Below are 17,273 nucleotides of genomic sequence, written 5' to 3'. Positions count from 1 at the left end.
GAATCGCATTTCTGCAATTCACATTGCTTTTTAAGTGTTCTTCTTTGAGACGACCAGCACGAGTGTGAGATGATACAGAAAACGAAGCGTCATTTCATTGCGCGCGGCCAAGAATGACGTGAGGAATATTCGGGAGAGGCATTTCTCACCGTACTTGTGCAATAAGTTGCTCTGCGAGGGCACAAAATGAAACCAAGGGTCTGCATCCTCTTCGACACACAGGAACATGAAATACAATGCATGTGCGAATATCCGAAAAAAGACGAGCATCAAGGAATTCAAGAGCGGCATTATCGACTGCAAGTGCATTTCAAGACGAAGGGCTGGGCACCCTCCCATGTAGAATCGTATTGCGAGGGTGCACCTTAAATGACACAGCTATGTTTCATAACGAATGTACATGCTAGAGCGTTTCGAATATTTCAACATACGCACCAGTTATAACATACGAGCGCATATTCTAGTTCATCCTAATGCCCCTTTCCGCATCGTGCTTGGCATTTTTTAACGTTGGCACGTGGCATCTGTCCTACCGCAATTACTCGGATATTCTCAGCAGCACTGATTAACACTAGCGGACGTTCACTAGTGTTGGCTGAATGATGGCACATGTTGGGTAGCGTAAGATAATGTTGACTGTATGCTGAGAGATGTCAGCCAGTGCTGCCAGAAGATAGACAACTGTTGCCTTCTGTTGCTGCATGTTGCCTAGATGACGGCTATAGTTTCTCTATCCACTGTCAGCAATCGTTCATTGATTTAGTCTCGATTCAGTCACTGAGTCGTATGCCTTGCAGTTGCAATTCCTGGGATACGTTTCATATTTGGGCACTCATCGCCCGATCCTTCGAGTCTTGATAAGGCGTTAGAAAGTGTGCACTTAATAACACTATTATCGCACGTTGATAATACGCAGAGTCGAACCCTATGCCACTGCGAAATACCAGCGGGAAACAGGCAGGTTATTATACGTTGAGGCTTCCTCATTGTGTGTACGTCACTACTGAACCCAAGAATCTCGGAGATTCAGTCACCTTTACTTAAGTCATCTAATGGCAAGATTCATTCCTCCTAGTACGCCGAAAAGCCACGTCACTAGGATAAGCTATGAGAGCAACGTGTTCCTTAATGTGATCGTGGGAGTGATCTCTTTAAGTAAAGCAGGCTAAATTTCCTTGTGCCAATACGATCTCATATATCTCGACAGTTAAATGTCAATGTAGGCGCACACTTCAGCGCGTCCCGTCGCAACGCATGCTATGTCGTCAGTTTAGCACTTAGCAAACGAAAATTAGATGTGCCTCGAGATAGATTTGTCCATAATATTATCAAATATTGAGTAATAGCGCCAATCGGGCATTGCTTCAGAACAAGAACACACAGAAAATAAGATGAAAATAAATACAGCAGAAAATAAACGGAAGGTAAAAAGAAGCAAAAATAAGTTGATAGAGTGGCTGCAGAAAAAGACCGGCTCACTTTGTTGGCGCTGAAGACAAGACTCAATTTCGGGAAACTGTACGAAGGAGGACACAAATCTGCGGGCTCGTTGAACACAACAAAGAACGAATAGTCATTCGGGCCTTCAGTATTTGGTTTTTTTCCCCGTTTTTTGGCTGCACAGTGCTGCTCCATTTTCGGGCTCCATCAGCAGATGCACAGAGGCAATAAATAACGCCCGTACCAACAGTATGTGCACTACGCTTGGATGGCCTCTCTGCGGTTGCATGGCTTGCTACACACATCTCGGTGTTCTTCTGTTCCTGGTAGCTGGTCTTACTTTATTGAAAGTGCGGTTACCCAACCGGCAACCACCCCTACCCCCCCCCCCCCCCCCCTTCCAGCCTCGGGATCTCGAGATGTTCGCGCACCCTGCGTGCTTCAGTGTCTAGGCTCGTCATTCACTTTACCTGACAGCTTGCGATTCGATCCCACGAGAAAAAGAACAGACTCCAGCAATAAATTAAGTGCCTAAGAAGGTAACACAAGGTATTGTTATTCTAGCAAAAGCGTATATGCCGAAATTTGCGTTTCCGCCACGGGTCTTTTATGTGTTGCGGCATCAGAGCCATTGCACTGTTGTATCAGAGATTCGACATTTTGCAATACTCTGCTATATGTCATCCCACAGTATCGATTGAGGTTTTGTCATCAAAATGTATCGACTCGTGATTAAGTTTTGTCTTTGTAAATGTTCGTGCAAGCAAAGCAGGAGCATTGCACGATCACTCGTGCAAGCCAAGCTGGAGCCCGCGCCTGAGGCGACGCGACGCGACGCAAAAGAAAAAAGCGAAAAAAGGGAACAACGAACACTTAATGGTCTAAGTAGAACAACGTTCCAAAAGCCGCATAGCGGTATTCATTAATTTATAATGCACGCGAATAATTTATTTTGATTACTCAGCTCAGCATAAATGAAGAAAATCCCGTTGGGGCTGGTAAGAACGCCAAACACTTTTTAAAATAAATGTACATAAGGAAGGTTGGTGCCTGTGTGTGGCGCTTCTTACTGCTCGTCTATTACATGATAGTTGGCATGGTAAATGTTTTCACAGTCACAAAGCTAGGCAAACACATAAATGGACATTCACATAATCAGTTTTGGTACTGCAATGTATGCGAGGCTACTCTGCAGTGTCGGTCATGACTAACAGTGACTTTCACGAAGTCATTTTTTTTTCGTACGGGAATGGCCTACAACGCTCTCTGTGGCTTCTATGGCAACGAAGAGGCCTTCCAGCCCTTCTTCTGCGACTGTTCTCGCTACGCTGTGCAGAGACGATCACTGGCAATCGCTGTAGCTCGCCTTGACCACATACCGATATGGTGCAGTCGAACCTTCGTATATCGAAATCGTCAAAGAAACGGGAATTAGTTCGATGTAGCGTACAACTCGATATAACGCTTTTGAAGAATATACCGTATTTAAGTGCGATGTTCAGCGCTCACGTTGGCTCTACGGCACAGCACTACGATAAAACAGAAAAATTAGCTTCACGGTAATAAGCGGGGATTTTTTTCTTAGTTTTCACTTTTGCGCGTTTTGTAAAGGGGTGCCGGTCATACGCAAGGGCATGTTACATGCGAAAAAATCCAGCATCGATGTAAACAGCACCTGCACATCTTTACACTCGCCGGCGTAGTCTAGTGGTTATGACGCTTGGCTGCCGGCCTCGTTCGAAATTCCGGAGGCCCGCTTGCTTAGATTTAGGTCCACCTCACAGAACCCCAGCTGGTCGAAATTTCCCGAGGCCCCCACTACGGCGTCTCTCACAATCATTATCGTCGTTTTGGGACGTAAACTCCCAACAAATATTATCATCTTTATAAGCAGCTGTGCGTACTCGTGGTGCGCCAGAAGCCTCTAGTCCGTCGTGGCCCCAATGTGGGCACTGTTCTTCAATCGCGCTTGTTCTTTAATAGTACGGCAGCGACTACACACTTCTTTACTCTGCGTTCGACTACGTTAATTATCGCCAGCCTTGCGGAGAACATCCAGGTTCTTCCGTTTAACGGCAGCCATTACGCGAACCAAGGCCGCGGAGGAGCGAATTGAGACCCTGCACGACGGTCCGTCGGGAGGGACAACGAGCAATCGTGAGAGAAAGCACGCGATGGCAAGCGGCGGTTTCTACTCGCTTTTCGCGGCACCGTCCTAATCTCACCGCTTACTCTCCCAAAGCACGCGGCTAAGCACCCTTCCGTGAGGAAAAGCAAAACTCTCAGGAGGGAAAACCAACTTGTTGGGGCGTTTCAAACTGCCCGAAGTTCGATATATCAAGTGACCGGCTAGCTTTGTTCGATGTAACCGTGAAAATTCCTATGAGTTTATGTTGAACCACTCTCGCATACGAAAATAGTTCAATACAAAGCATAATTTGATTTATCCGAGTTCGATAGAGTCGATGTGGCTGTAGCAACCGCGCTGGAATGTCGTCCTCAAAAGTAATCAGGGATGCAGGAGGCGAAGGCTGTGTTCAAAGTTTTAAGGACAATGCTAGCAATAAATGTTGGCGCCAACGCAGCTAGAGAGACAACTCTTGCAAGCCACTTCAGCCTTGTACGCTATGGATGACGCAGAGTATATATTGATAACAGTTCCTCTACAGCGGCAAGATGGCAAGTTGGGCCAGTTGGATTACGTTCATAATTGAAAATTTTGTTGAAGCGCACTAAAAAACAGACGGACAGAAGAGACTGACAAGGACAGCGCTTGCTCTCACAACAGAATTTTTATTGATCAGAAAAAGGTATTTAAAGCGGTTACATGGCGCATCGCGCATGTGCAACAGAACAGGGCGCAACAGAAACCACTCGTATCGGGATTACATAATAGTCGCTGTTAGTCCTCTACAGCGGCGTAGAAATGAACTAGAAATACGACCTCCGAGCCCTCCATTCCACTTCCGATAAATGGAAATATGAGTAGTAGTTCCGGTTCGCAACACCGAAACTGTACGGCTGAGTAAAATGTTTTCTTCGGCGCGTTGCCCAATTCCCTTATCACAGGGGCACGAAAGAACTTGCTGAGTGAACTCCATAAGTGTAAAACCCCCTAAATGAGTCCCGTGGCCGCGCTGCTGCAACCATGTCACCCGGCACTTTTTCGTGATTTTGACATAAGGCGCAAGGGCTGTAATGGGCGCTGCTGTGCCTATACGTTCGCGGGGAAAATCTCGAATCTGATCATGCAGAAAGCGTATGTCAGCACGCGCATTTTCTAAATTCGCTAGCATTTTTATGCCGACTCAACAAAAAATCTTACCGGCCGTCTGTCATACAAGAAGAACTGTTATAAAGCCATAAATGCGCGAAAAAAATACTGTCTTGGCGTTTGTGCGTTTCGAACATACGGCCGCACGCTCACATATCAATTGTCTTACGCACCGTGCTAAACACCCTTTCATGCAGATGGTGAATGTATGTCAGCCATATGAATGCGTTATTGCAACGATATAAATAAGTGTAAGAAGAGAACACTTTCTACTAAGGCTTTCTGGAAATATTTTGTCCTGGCGTAATAAAATCTCTCTCCAGGCCTTTAAAGTGACGTGGTTATATCATGAACGTATGAAAGCTAGTGAGATGTATTTATCAGATTTTTTTAACTCGTCGGGACGTTTCGATACAGTCTGAAAAAAAAACATCATCTATCCACGACATGTACGGGTAAGGTCGTTTTGTTTTACCTTTTATACACCTCAAGCTTAATTTTCGCTCGGTTGAACCAGTAGCTCACCTGACATGACACAGAAACGAAAGGTTTAGTTTCAGACTCTGTGTGCGGCGAAAAGATAAAACGTTCGGAATTGATTTTCCTTATGACTGAGGCGTTGTTTGGCTGGGTAGTCCACGGGGTTCTCAAAACTATGCTATAGCAGGCAGAGTATTTATGTCGCCGCAAATGAAAGTTCACTACACGAGGTGCACTTGCGGGTGTAACTGATCCAAACTGTCCACGATCCGCCAGCATATCACTGTAACGTGATCGACGAGTAGGAGTATCTCGTGCTGAAGGGACGAAATCGATCAGGCCACGTGCATCTCGTCTAGACGAAGGGTAGGTGCCACTAGTGGTATTCCCGCGGGGCCAAATGCTGTGTTCACTTACAGGCCACTTATCTCCTTCCTAAATTCGATTGGTGGCTTTTTGTCGGCACCCTGAGGAATTTCATTAGTGATTCTAGGGCCACCACAACGTATCAACGCCTGAGGAGCCCCTGTTACACGTATAGACCTGGCTCCCATTTCTTTTACGGCCTTCGATCAGCCGCAATAGCTGCAACGGGGCCATTCGTCTTCCTTATCTTCCCTAATGCTGGTGACCCCTTCTGTCCGGCGTCTCATAGTATTGAAGGTATAGTGGACGGTACCTTTTATTTAGTTTCTTTTTTTTCTGTTGCGTAGGCATGTGAGCCAATCACTGCCCTGTGTGTGCTCTCCTCTACAGCGCAGATAAGGATTGGCGAAATAGTCTTATTGTCTGAGGGCAACTTTACTGTCGATAGTGAATGCCTCGCAAGAGCGGAGGGCACGAAACCACAATACGTGGAGTGTTGGATTCCCCAACAAGTAGGGTTATGTAAAACACCCTGATACGTATATCAAAGTGATTGCAATTATTAAAACAAGAATTTCACCGCACCGTTTCACCACACTTAATTTGTGTCACAGACGACACTCGCTATTTCACCAGAAGTGTAGGCACATCTGTCGAAGAGTACACGTGCATAGCCGACAACACGCGTGCCGCTCAGCAGTCGTGTCAGCTTCCAGACTCAGCAGACATCTGCATTTGCCCCACTGCCCTTTGCTGCTTAACTCTTTCGATTCGACCACTGGTAGCTTATCATCTAAGGAGCTCACGAAATCGATAGCCGCGATCATGAAACCTGCATCGCTCACTTCAGTATCACTCATACTATGCGAAAGTCGGCATGGTGTACTCGCTGCTTCGATCGAGATTGTCGCACTGCTTTAGGATCTGAGGTTTGTTTATCTTACCGCAAAAAAATGAGCTTTTTATTGTGAAAATAGCAGGAAAAAAGCAGGATGCAGTAGCCGAACTACCCAGTCATCTTCATGCATCTAAAGCATTCGTGGCTGCCCATTTATATAAGAAAAAACGTAGCAGCTCTCCTTAACCGGCACGTGCCTCCGTCTGTTTAAATGATAAAAGTCGGGCTGTTCATCAACATTCAACGCTGAAAACACTATATTGCAAACGAAAAACGGCAGCCGACTGATAGTCGATGCGCGTATCAAAGAATGCTGTGATGAAACGTGTATGGTTGATATTTCTGAAGGAATCCAAAGAAGTGAACTTTTAGGTCAATTACATATGTTCTCCCTTAATTAACCTTAAAACATGGTATTTTGAGTGCGAATAAATCAATAGTTTGCGAGCAGTCTTTTTTTTTGTATATGCTTACGATATCAATAGTATTATTTTGACTAACGTTAGAATAATTGTCCGGCGAAGGGTTTGTTCATACTGAACATATCATCATCATCACCCCTACAATCACAACCACCATTGGTAGCTTGTTCATTGCCACTGCAGCACAAAGACCCTTCCTAATGACCTCCAATTCACCTTATCATGTGCTTGCCGATTCCATTTTATCCGCACGAAATTCTTTTAGCTCCACCTAACTTGCTGCGGCAATAAGCTCCCTCTCCCTTCTCTTGGTGTGGATTACGTTGTTCGAACATGCACTGGTTCTCTGTCGTATGCATTACGAGGCCGGCCCAGGTGCATTTCTTTAGCTTAATATTGACTAAACTATCGGCTACCCCTGTTTGTTGTCCGATCCATTTTGCCGTCTTTAGATCTCCCGAATTTAAGCCCGCCATGTTCCGGTGCATTTTGCCTTGCGCAGTCCTTGGAACAGAAATGATCATCATGAAACGGCACGAGCTTTCTTCGAACATTTCTTCGTATTGGTCCTCTTCTTCATCTTCTGCTTTGCTCCCAGAGCACGTGCTCCGATTTGTCTGGCGTGGGGTAGAATAACTCGGATGGGCGAGATAAGGAATACAGAGAGAGAGAGAGAGTGATAAATGAAGATACAGAAAGAAGGAGAAACAGAAAACGTCTTGGCGACAAAATATTTCTTGGCGAGGCGGTATTTGAACCCGCGTACCCAAGATCCGAAGGCGAGCATCGTAACCACTCGGCTATCCAGGCACGCTAGCACAACATAGCAGAGCCTTCTATAGTGTAGTATAACACGGGGGTGGGAAAAGAATGTGAGGGTGAGAAGGAGGCGGAGAGAGAGTAAAGCACCACAACACAGAAAGAATGAGAAAGAGATAAATAGAGATAAAGGTGGAAATAGAAAAAAAAAGAGAAAGATAGATAATCCAAGAAAGAGCGGGAAAGAAATGGAGAGAGAGAAAGATGGAATAAAAGAGTAAGCAAGCGAGAAAGAGAGAGAAAGAAAGGGAAGAAAGACAGATAGAAAGTTGAAGAAAGAGAAATAAATAGATATGTAGAGAGAAATAAATGAATGGAAATAAGTATAGAAAAAAAGGCGTAGAAAAGCCAGACAGGGGAGAAAAAAAGAAGAAAAAGAGAGTACTAAAGAGAAACCATGCCGGACGCCCAGCTCCGCCCTTCCTTCAGGCTTGACCCCACTATTGCGAAGCTCCCTTAAATATTCCTCAAGTTTTTTCTTTCGTTGTGATCTACGTTCAGCATCATATGTTAGAACTGGCAGTATGCAATGATTACATACTTCTCGTGCTAGGGTCAGCGGCACTGTTGGCTTCATAAATTACCCACATTAAAGTCGCATCTGAATTCGCGATAGTTGTACCAGCAGCATATAACGCGCATTGTCAGGATAAATCTTGTGTTGCAAACGGAAGTGGCAGTCATTCAGAAGATTAAGCTTCGAGAGATGCTCGTGCTCGTAATAGCAATAAAGTATGCAGTTTTTTGCCTTTGAACATTTTTCTCTATAAAGATTTAGAGTGAATTATAGGTTGCGGGGGTGTACGTGGACTGGGTGTCAAACCGACTCAAGTTGCCGGCGTTACAGTGTGGGGTTGTATTATCAGATTTTATGAGGCGGCCTTTGGGATGTCGTTGAAGTTTTATCTTTTGTATTGTCGTATGGATTCCGCCTATCAAAGAGGGCAAGAGGAATTGATAAGAGCTGCAACTTGGGTAGCATGCTTACTGACAACTTTTACGTTCCTTCGACGTGTGTAGCGATTACTACTAGTCTTCCTGATGAGCCTTCTTTTCTGATTGTTTATGGAGAAATAAATTCAAGACAACTCACCCAGCAACATCAACGGCAGCAGAACGGCCAGGGCTTCGCACCGAGCTACAAATCATGATTGACCAACCAGCACACAAGTGGACTATTTCTGCTACTCTAAGGCGTCACTGCAGTCTCTTCTGTAAACCTTACGCCGCGGACTGTATGAACAACTGGTACTGGAGGCCGCAGAGGTAATACACCACCTAACAGAGAAAAACCATCAAGTCACTTTTGAGTGGCTACCTAGACACTGCCGTATCATCGGCAATGAACAGGGCGATGAAGCTACCCGTTTAGTCCATACAGAAAATCACGAATTACACCTACCGCTTTCTAGGACCGACGTTGCAAAGAAGCTCCTCTTGCCTGTTTCCCAATGCGCCAAGTCACAATGGAACGAGCCGCATTTGAAGCACACCAGACTGCACTTATCTGACCCACCATTAGGTCTTCGAGTATCACCGAGGCTTCGCCGAGTACACACTACCACTTTGTGTAGACGATGGTGGGGCGTTGCGTTTACCAACGCCTATGCGTTCCGCATTGGGATGGCCTAGGGCCCCTTGATGGAAGCGTTGCTCAGGAGGGTGGTGACACCCATTGTCCGCGCCGCCGCCATATTTGTTCAAACAGGAGACGCTGTCAGCACCCTGTACAAGGAAACACTAGCATCGAGGTGCCCTGGGATGGCCGACAGCACAGCCTGTGACCACTGCTTCAATGAAAAAAAAAATGCACCTATTTTTTTTTTTTTGCGACTGCCCATAGTACAGTGCTCTGCGATTATCCATTGCAACTCGCACTGAAAGTGAGACGACAGACAGACCTGTGTGGAAGAGAAAAATTGGCCGCGTATCTGCGTGCTTCGCTGCAAATGTCGTCTAAAGACGATAGAAGAGGCGCTGCGTGAGATATGGACGCCATCTGGCAATACGTCGGGAAACATGAGTGCTGTGTTACGGGCTGGTAGTCCCGGCGCAGCAGCAGGCGAAGACCGGCGGTGACCAACGCGACCGGCGGGGACGCCAGCTAGCCCGAACACGCGGTTTGGCGCGAAGCGCTGAAGCAGAAGAAACGTCCGCACTCAACGAGTACTCTCCACACACTCTTTTATTTACACGTCGCCTGGGTAAAACAGGAATGCCAGAGCGGCGCGCCATGGCATTCGTACAGTGAAATACAGAACCGAAACCGAAATACAACAATGAGCTCGTGCAGAGGGCACGGAGGAAGGCAAGTTTCAGCGCAGTTGCATTTTCAGCAGGCAGGCAGGCAGGCAGGCAAGCAAAGAACTTTTTTATCCGGAGGCGGCGCTCGACCCCTTTTAGCGCAGCTTAAGAAACTAGGGTCTTTAGAATTACGTATGTATGCATTTTCTATTAAAGGAACACACCACCTAATACTTACCTAGTGATGTTGCGCCTCAGATATGCGTGATATTTACTTCTTGACCGACAACGTTCACAAGTATGAACAGCTGTACCAGTTCAAGATTGCTGGCCCTTGGGCAAGTGGTTCAACTTTGGCCGAGTGGCTGAATCGAGTGACGTGCCGACAAACAGAAAGACAGACCAAAATTTCTCCGATTAAGTATCCCAAGAAAGACTATCGTCTTTAATAAATTCTACACCATCGACGTGACAGAGCGTCGCAGAAGAAGGTCCTGCAAACGCTACGGCGCTTCTCGCGACCGACCGGCCTTTCTGAACAACTGTAATCAGAACGCCCTTCCTGTGTGTGTTCTCCTTGTTTCCTCTGTGTGATTGTTCAAGCGAAGCTTGCAGTGACTGACCTGTGTAGCTCGGGATGGTGGCGTTCCAAATGAACGCTGCTCACCAACAGTTGGCAAGCCCAAAGAAATAGTAAATAAAGTATTATTTTTTTCCGTGGCTGGAATTTAAACTCTGGTCCCACCGGTCCAAAAGCGCGTGCCTTGAACACTAGGCCATGCGCCCGTGCTTGCCTAGTGTCAACTGAGTTGAAGAATACGGATGTGTTCCATCGACGATGCAAAAAAAAGAAATAGTTGTGAAGTTGTACACTTGTTATCGGCGCTTCACTGATATATTCGGGTTCGCTGACTAAAAGCGATCTGCTGGACAACGCCTAAGGTCAATATCAGCAATTGAACATTTCAGAAAAATTTCGACTTCGACAAAATTTAATTCCTCACCCGCGTTTGCATGATCGCGTGTTGGCCCTTTGGTTGGGCTGCTCTACAGGCTGACAAGCGCTGGAAAGAATGTGAAAGACACGATGCCGATTCAGCCCGAAAACAGCGTTCTGCTACGTATAAACTTCCGCTGCCTATAGAAAAAGAAAGAAAGCAAGAAAGAAAGAAAGAAAGAAAGAAAGAAAGAAAGAAAGAAAGAAAGAAAGAAAGAAAGAAAGAAAGAAAGAAAGAAAGAAAGAAAGAAAGAAAGAAAGAAAGAAAGAAAATCTATACGTCAGGCCTCTTCATCCCTCTTCCTCTTCATCTCTCTCTCTCTGTCTCTATGAAAATTTCTCCCGTTGCTGGCAAAGATAATGTACACTCTAATGCAATTTAAAGCCAACTCTCGCAAGCTTGATCGAAGATTCGATGTCACATCAACGCGATCTTCTTTACCGTTGAATTCCAAGTCGATGCGCACACAATAGCCGTCTCAGGAACACTTCATGGTGCCACTACGCTAATACGACACGCTGATCAAAGAGAACTTTAGGTGCCGTTCGCTTTACCTCATTTGTTTTGTGGCGTTGATGGATCAAGGATGGTTGGAGCCCTCGGAGAACAATGTTATGCCAGGCACCTTTGAGTGCCGCCTCTGCATAATGCGTTAATGGCTTTGGCAATCTTCCTCATTCGTCCACCCTAAAAGCGAGAGAGAACATCGATTGTCAATCGATACAAGATTGAACGAGGGACAATTGTAAGCATTACATAAAAAAAATTGTTATATAGCAAACGAAATTTTCGTGACACGCAATGTGCTTTACATTATTCACAGTTGTAACCACATTATTACTCTTCTGTATAAAGCGTTCGGCGCTCAACGCGCCGACATTACCCGAAAACTGACTGAAACATGTCGCGGTTCCTATAGTACAGGAGATTAGCATTCTCAGAATGTACGCCAGCCGACAATACACACGTTCATGTTAATTATATTTGCGCCGGCAGCGGCAAGTTTTATTCAGAGTACGACGTGAAACGTGCAAATAGCGGACGCACGCCCTTTAGAAAGAATGGATTCTATAGCTTTTATAAGATTTTTCTTTTTTTTTTTTGGTTTCCCTGCTTTGTGAGGGCCGTGAATAGCACTCCACCTACGCTATCAGCGTTATCGACCAGCGTTGACTGGCGTACGGTAAGAAAGTAGTATCATCAAGCAAACCAAAAAAGTGCGTTGTAATGAATCAGAGAGAGAGAGAAGAGGGAGAAAGGAAAGACAGGGAGGTTAATGAATCAGATTTAATGGAACTACGACTACGCTAGCAACTACGGCCCTCAATCGAGCGTCGCCTCCATTTGAGGGCAAGTCGGAAAGCTGAGACACAAACATGTAGATCCATTCACATCACACTAGCTCTCCCTTAACTCCACCTTTTCGGATTTTAGCCTTGAAGAGCTCCAGCCAGAAGACCACCTTCGGCTGGCAGAAAGTTCCGTTGTTCCGACTCGCGCTCGAGCCCCCTTTGACTGAAGAAGCCTCCATCTTGTAATACTTAAATAAATGTTTGTTCTCCCTCTCTTGGCGCACAACTACGCCCCTAAACAGAAATCCAATTTGCTAAGTCAAGCATTCCGCACTGTTCGCTTCTTGGTGTTCACTACAACGTGACACTATGGTCATAGGCGTGCGCAGGGTTCTCCTCGAGGGGGGGGGGGGGGGGGGGGGGGGGCTCCCTATTAAGTCAATATATGGGTCAGATTTTGCGCCCTCCCCCCTCTTCTTAGGTGACTAGGGGGGGGGGCTGTTCGCACGCCTATGTCTACGGTTACGTATGGAACGGTGCGTTGCTTGCTTAACGTAGCAATCGGGCGCCGCTTGTCGCATTGCGTTATGTGAGCAAGTTGGGATTTCCGCGTCCAGTACTGTTTGCGCAGCCACCTTTTTCTTTCATGTGTCGTAGTTTCGCAAGGCATACATTTCTTTTCGCGGCCTCGATCGAGCAAAGCGTTCTAGATGAGTCACTGTAATTGTCTTCTGACAATGCAGTCTAGCTTTCTTATTCAATTTTCTTCGTTTTCATGGCTTGGCAACACCGAGGGACTGCCTGTACACTGTAGCACTGTGTTCATGCTGAGGGATATGATATGTACCGCTGCACCGAAAAGCAACTTAGGACATGTCGCCTTCGTCAACCAACGTTTCGTGTATAAGCTCCTGTCATGATTATGAATACGAGACATACGTGCGAATAATGAAATAGGGAGCATGGGTGACGCGTGGCGTTATCTTAACAACTCTTTCATAGTTACTGTAACTATGGGCGTTTCTTCACTGATCATTTGTGTTTAGCGTGGAACGTTTTCTTCATGTCTTTCATGGTATATATATATTTTAGGTGATGCAGAAGTCTGTCGGGGTAATCTTTATTTGCTGCTGTATGCACTCTCCCCCGTGTTCTTGCTCCGTATATATATATATATATATATGCCATTTAGAAATTTACGATTTCACAAGCACCTAAACGCTACCGATGCAAAAATGTTCCAATAGCCGGGCGAGTTCATGATTCTAAAAGTTTTACTGCGACGTAACACAACAAAAACATAACAAACTTACATAGACGTTTCGCCACCTATGCGGGTCGCATGCTGAGTATACACTGGCTCTAACTGAGCACACGTAGCCCAGTCCACTACTATTTCCATAATTATATTCCTGTAAACGCCCGGTAGGGAGCCGTGGTTGTTGTTGGAAGCCGATTTGGCGCGATGGATGAACCACGATCCCAGTTTTCTTTTCCCCCATCTTTGTTCCCGAGTCGGCGTCGTCGCATTGTTGAAGTCGAAGGTATACCCTGTTGTCCAGCACTGTTCAACGACCTTTGCCTTGGAACGCGTGGCATGGGTGGCTTTAGCGACGTCCCCCTTTGTGTTCTTTGAGCCTCGTTCATATTTTGCTGCCTGTTTCACCGATGTAAGTAGCGTCGCAATCACCACATTGTACTTTTTACACGACCCCACTTTGATCATTCGCAGCTGTGTGGTCTTTGGGCTTAGCGTACACGTTCCCCAAGGTGCAATGAGGCTTAAAAACGGTTTCTATGACCAGCGGAGGCAAGGCTCCCCGAACAGTCTGGTATACCTTGAACGTAAAGAATAGGCACAATGGGCCTCGCCTTTTCTCGTGGCGCACTTGCGGTTCCTTTTCGCATGGGCTTCTTGGTTTCGTTTATGAACGTCCTGGGATAATTCGGTCGCTCCAGTGCGCCAACCGTGTTTTCCACAGAGCGTGCGCGAAGTGGCGAGCAAACAAAACATCGCGATACTTATAGCTGGAAGTTTTGGTACATACTGAGGAAGAGGTCGGAGCTCGAACTAAGCCACTGACACTGAAAGAGAAAGGCACGAAAAAAGCTGTCGATTGCTGTGACAATGTTAACAAGGTCGACAACTGGGCTAGTTGGTATGGTTCCGTCATGGTTAAAGCAGCGCAAACAACACGGAAGACGAAGGAGACACAACGAGCGCTTACTTGCAACCACAAGGGTTATTTGATGAAACATAAAATGAAAGATGAAACGAAGTGAACTCAAACGAATTGTGCAGTCAGCGACACACATAAAACCTGCCGACTTGAAAAGGGCAAGAAAAGCAAAAAAGGTTGACTCAACAAATATGCATCGTAATATCACAAAGCTATGACATAAGTATAACAACACATCTTGAAGAACCCTCAAAATGTCACACAACCGAAAAGGGAGATGATTTTCTAAGGGCTCGTTTATCTTTGTTAGACACAATATTAATGAGAACTAACAGACAATAACGCCAAGGAAAGTATAGGGGGTGTTATCTGTAGTATTTAGAACATAAATGTGAAGAAAGTAAAGTGGACGAAAAGATGACTTGCCGCCGGCAGGGACCGAACCTGCGACCTTCGAATAACGCGTCCGATGCTCTACTACTGAGCTACGGCGGCGGTCATCCTCCCGTCCACTTTTTGGGGTATATATGTTGATTTAAACGTAGGTGTGTTAGTCAGCGCCAATCGCAGCCATGGCGGCGCCATGGCAGCGCCACTCCATGGCAGCGCCACTCGCCGCCATGGCTGCGATTGGCGCTGACTAACACACCTACGTTTAAATCAACATATATACCCCAAAAAGTGGACGGGAGGATGACCGCCGCCGTAGCTCAGTGGTAGAGCATCGGACGCGTTATTCGAAGGTCGCAGGTTCGGTCCCTGCCGGCGGCAAGTCATCTTTTCGTCCACTTTACTTTCTTCACATTTATGTTCTAAATACTACAGATAACACCCCCTATACTTTCCTTGGCGTTATTGTTTGTTAGTTCTCATTAACACAACCGAAAAGGCATTTATATACTCCGCCTCCAAAAAACTAAGTTCGCTTCGCGAAAATGCCACTGAAAGAGAGATGACACAGCTTTGAACAGCATTCTTAATGAAGAGAGCTTCCATAATTTCGAGCACCGCGCCATTCCTGCGCCTATACATAATTGTCGTCTTAAGAAAAATAGATGTGCACTTCTTTCAGTGGGCAGCTATGTGCGAACCATAGTAACCATTCAAATTATTCTTATGTTCTCTAAGGCGTGTGTTTAGGCAGCGTGCCGTCTGCCCAATGCATGCAAGCCTGCAGGTCCCAGGGTTTGATAATAAATAACACCGCGAGCACATGGCACAAATTGATGTTGGTGCTTCTGTGTTGTTTGCGCAGCTTTAACCATAAGAAATTAAGGCTCGTAATTGATCCTAAAGGCCTGATTCACTGCGTTTTTCGTAAATGGTGGGACAAACATAAGAATGTCACTTTTCATCCTGTTCATTAGCGGACAGAATCGCACTTACAAACAAGAACGAAGTGTTGTCCTATTTTATATTTATTGTTCAAAGGATGCTGTTACTCCCCCCCCCCCTAAATTTTGGTGAAGTACATGTTTTTACCAAAAAGAAATAATAAAAATAGGTGTTTTTCTCAAATAGTCAAGGTTTTCAGCAAGTGCCTCCCCCCCTTAAAAAAGTTCCTGGCTACGGACCTGCTGTTACTAAAGCTATGAAGCAACAGATTATGCTTGTCACCTTGTACAATTTTAGAAGAGTTCTATTTGAGAATCGCATGTGGCAACGATAGCGTCGAATTATTTTCCGCGAACCGCAACTTGACCAGTCAATAACCGCAGCGCACAGAAACGTCCGGCACAAATGGACGGTTCCCTCAGGGCATCCTCTGTCTCATCGGCTCGTTGCGTCCTATCATCCGCACCACTCGATGCCGCCCGGGTCCCACTTGCTCGCTTTGTTTACGTCACAGCTTACCGTTACTGTGACGTAAGTAGGTCGGAAACGTCGTGCGCTTAGTGTATATCTTATTGAATCACCCGGAGCACGTGATCAATGTTGCACGGCGGACTCGGCAAGTGAAGCCTATTGGCGGAGACAGATCGAGCGCTGCGAAGATGCGGGCCGATTTCCCCAGCGAGGAGAGGACCAATTTTCCCCTTCACTTCGTCTCTCCCATCCGGGTACCCGTCCAGCACGCCTCGACACATTACGCCGACCCGTTTTCCCGCACAATCCCATTTTCTCGCCTGTTTATCGTTTTTCGCGCTTTTTGTTCACTTGAGTTCTGCTGCTGTAACCGTACACGGAACCCCCACACGTATGATGGTGCGTATGTATCCCCGACTCCCCGCTTTGTGTGCGACGAACAAATATTAACAGTAGAGGATCCCGGCTTTATTGCCGTCGATTATTGAGTTCCCCGGGTAGCCCTGTGGATTGGAGATTGTAGTGGGCGACGTTCTGTAATTCTGTGCGTATTTGCTGCTCATGAATTACTTGCTTTCACTTCCTGTTTTGTTTGGTTTCGTGAACACTTCAATCATAAGGAGAGTTCTGTCGCTCTATTAAAAAAAGCACACCGCAGAGAGATTGTGACACCAAGATACCGAAGAAATTTTATTATGCGTAAGTGAAAATACAAAGCCACAGTCGCTTGAACTCGATTTATTTTTCTGTACAGTACGAAAGATATGCTACAAAAAACCACATGAAACAAAGGTTTGCCCGGATAATCGTTAACATTGGTGGGCAGCAGTTTAAAAAAACGCCGGCGGAAAAACTTAATAAATTGTAGCGGATGAGGCATCGCAACGCCGTAATTAAAGAATTGAGAGTGCGAGAAAATTAGTTACGCTAGTTCCTACTTCCAAGAGTGACATGTTGCGTCATGCAGAAAACGGTAGTTTATACCAGGTATAGGCAAGTATCGTAATACATCACCAAAATACGCGGAAACATTTATTGCATCATAGAGCTGGTA

Source organism: Rhipicephalus sanguineus, chromosome 4 (genome assembly GCF_013339695.2).
Source record: "Rhipicephalus sanguineus isolate Rsan-2018 chromosome 4, BIME_Rsan_1.4, whole genome shotgun sequence".
NCBI classification, from domain to species: Eukaryota; Metazoa; Arthropoda; class Arachnida; order Ixodida; family Ixodidae; genus Rhipicephalus; species Rhipicephalus sanguineus.
The sequence above is the reverse complement of the archived record's forward strand: the minus strand, read 5'-3'. Positions refer to the sequence as shown.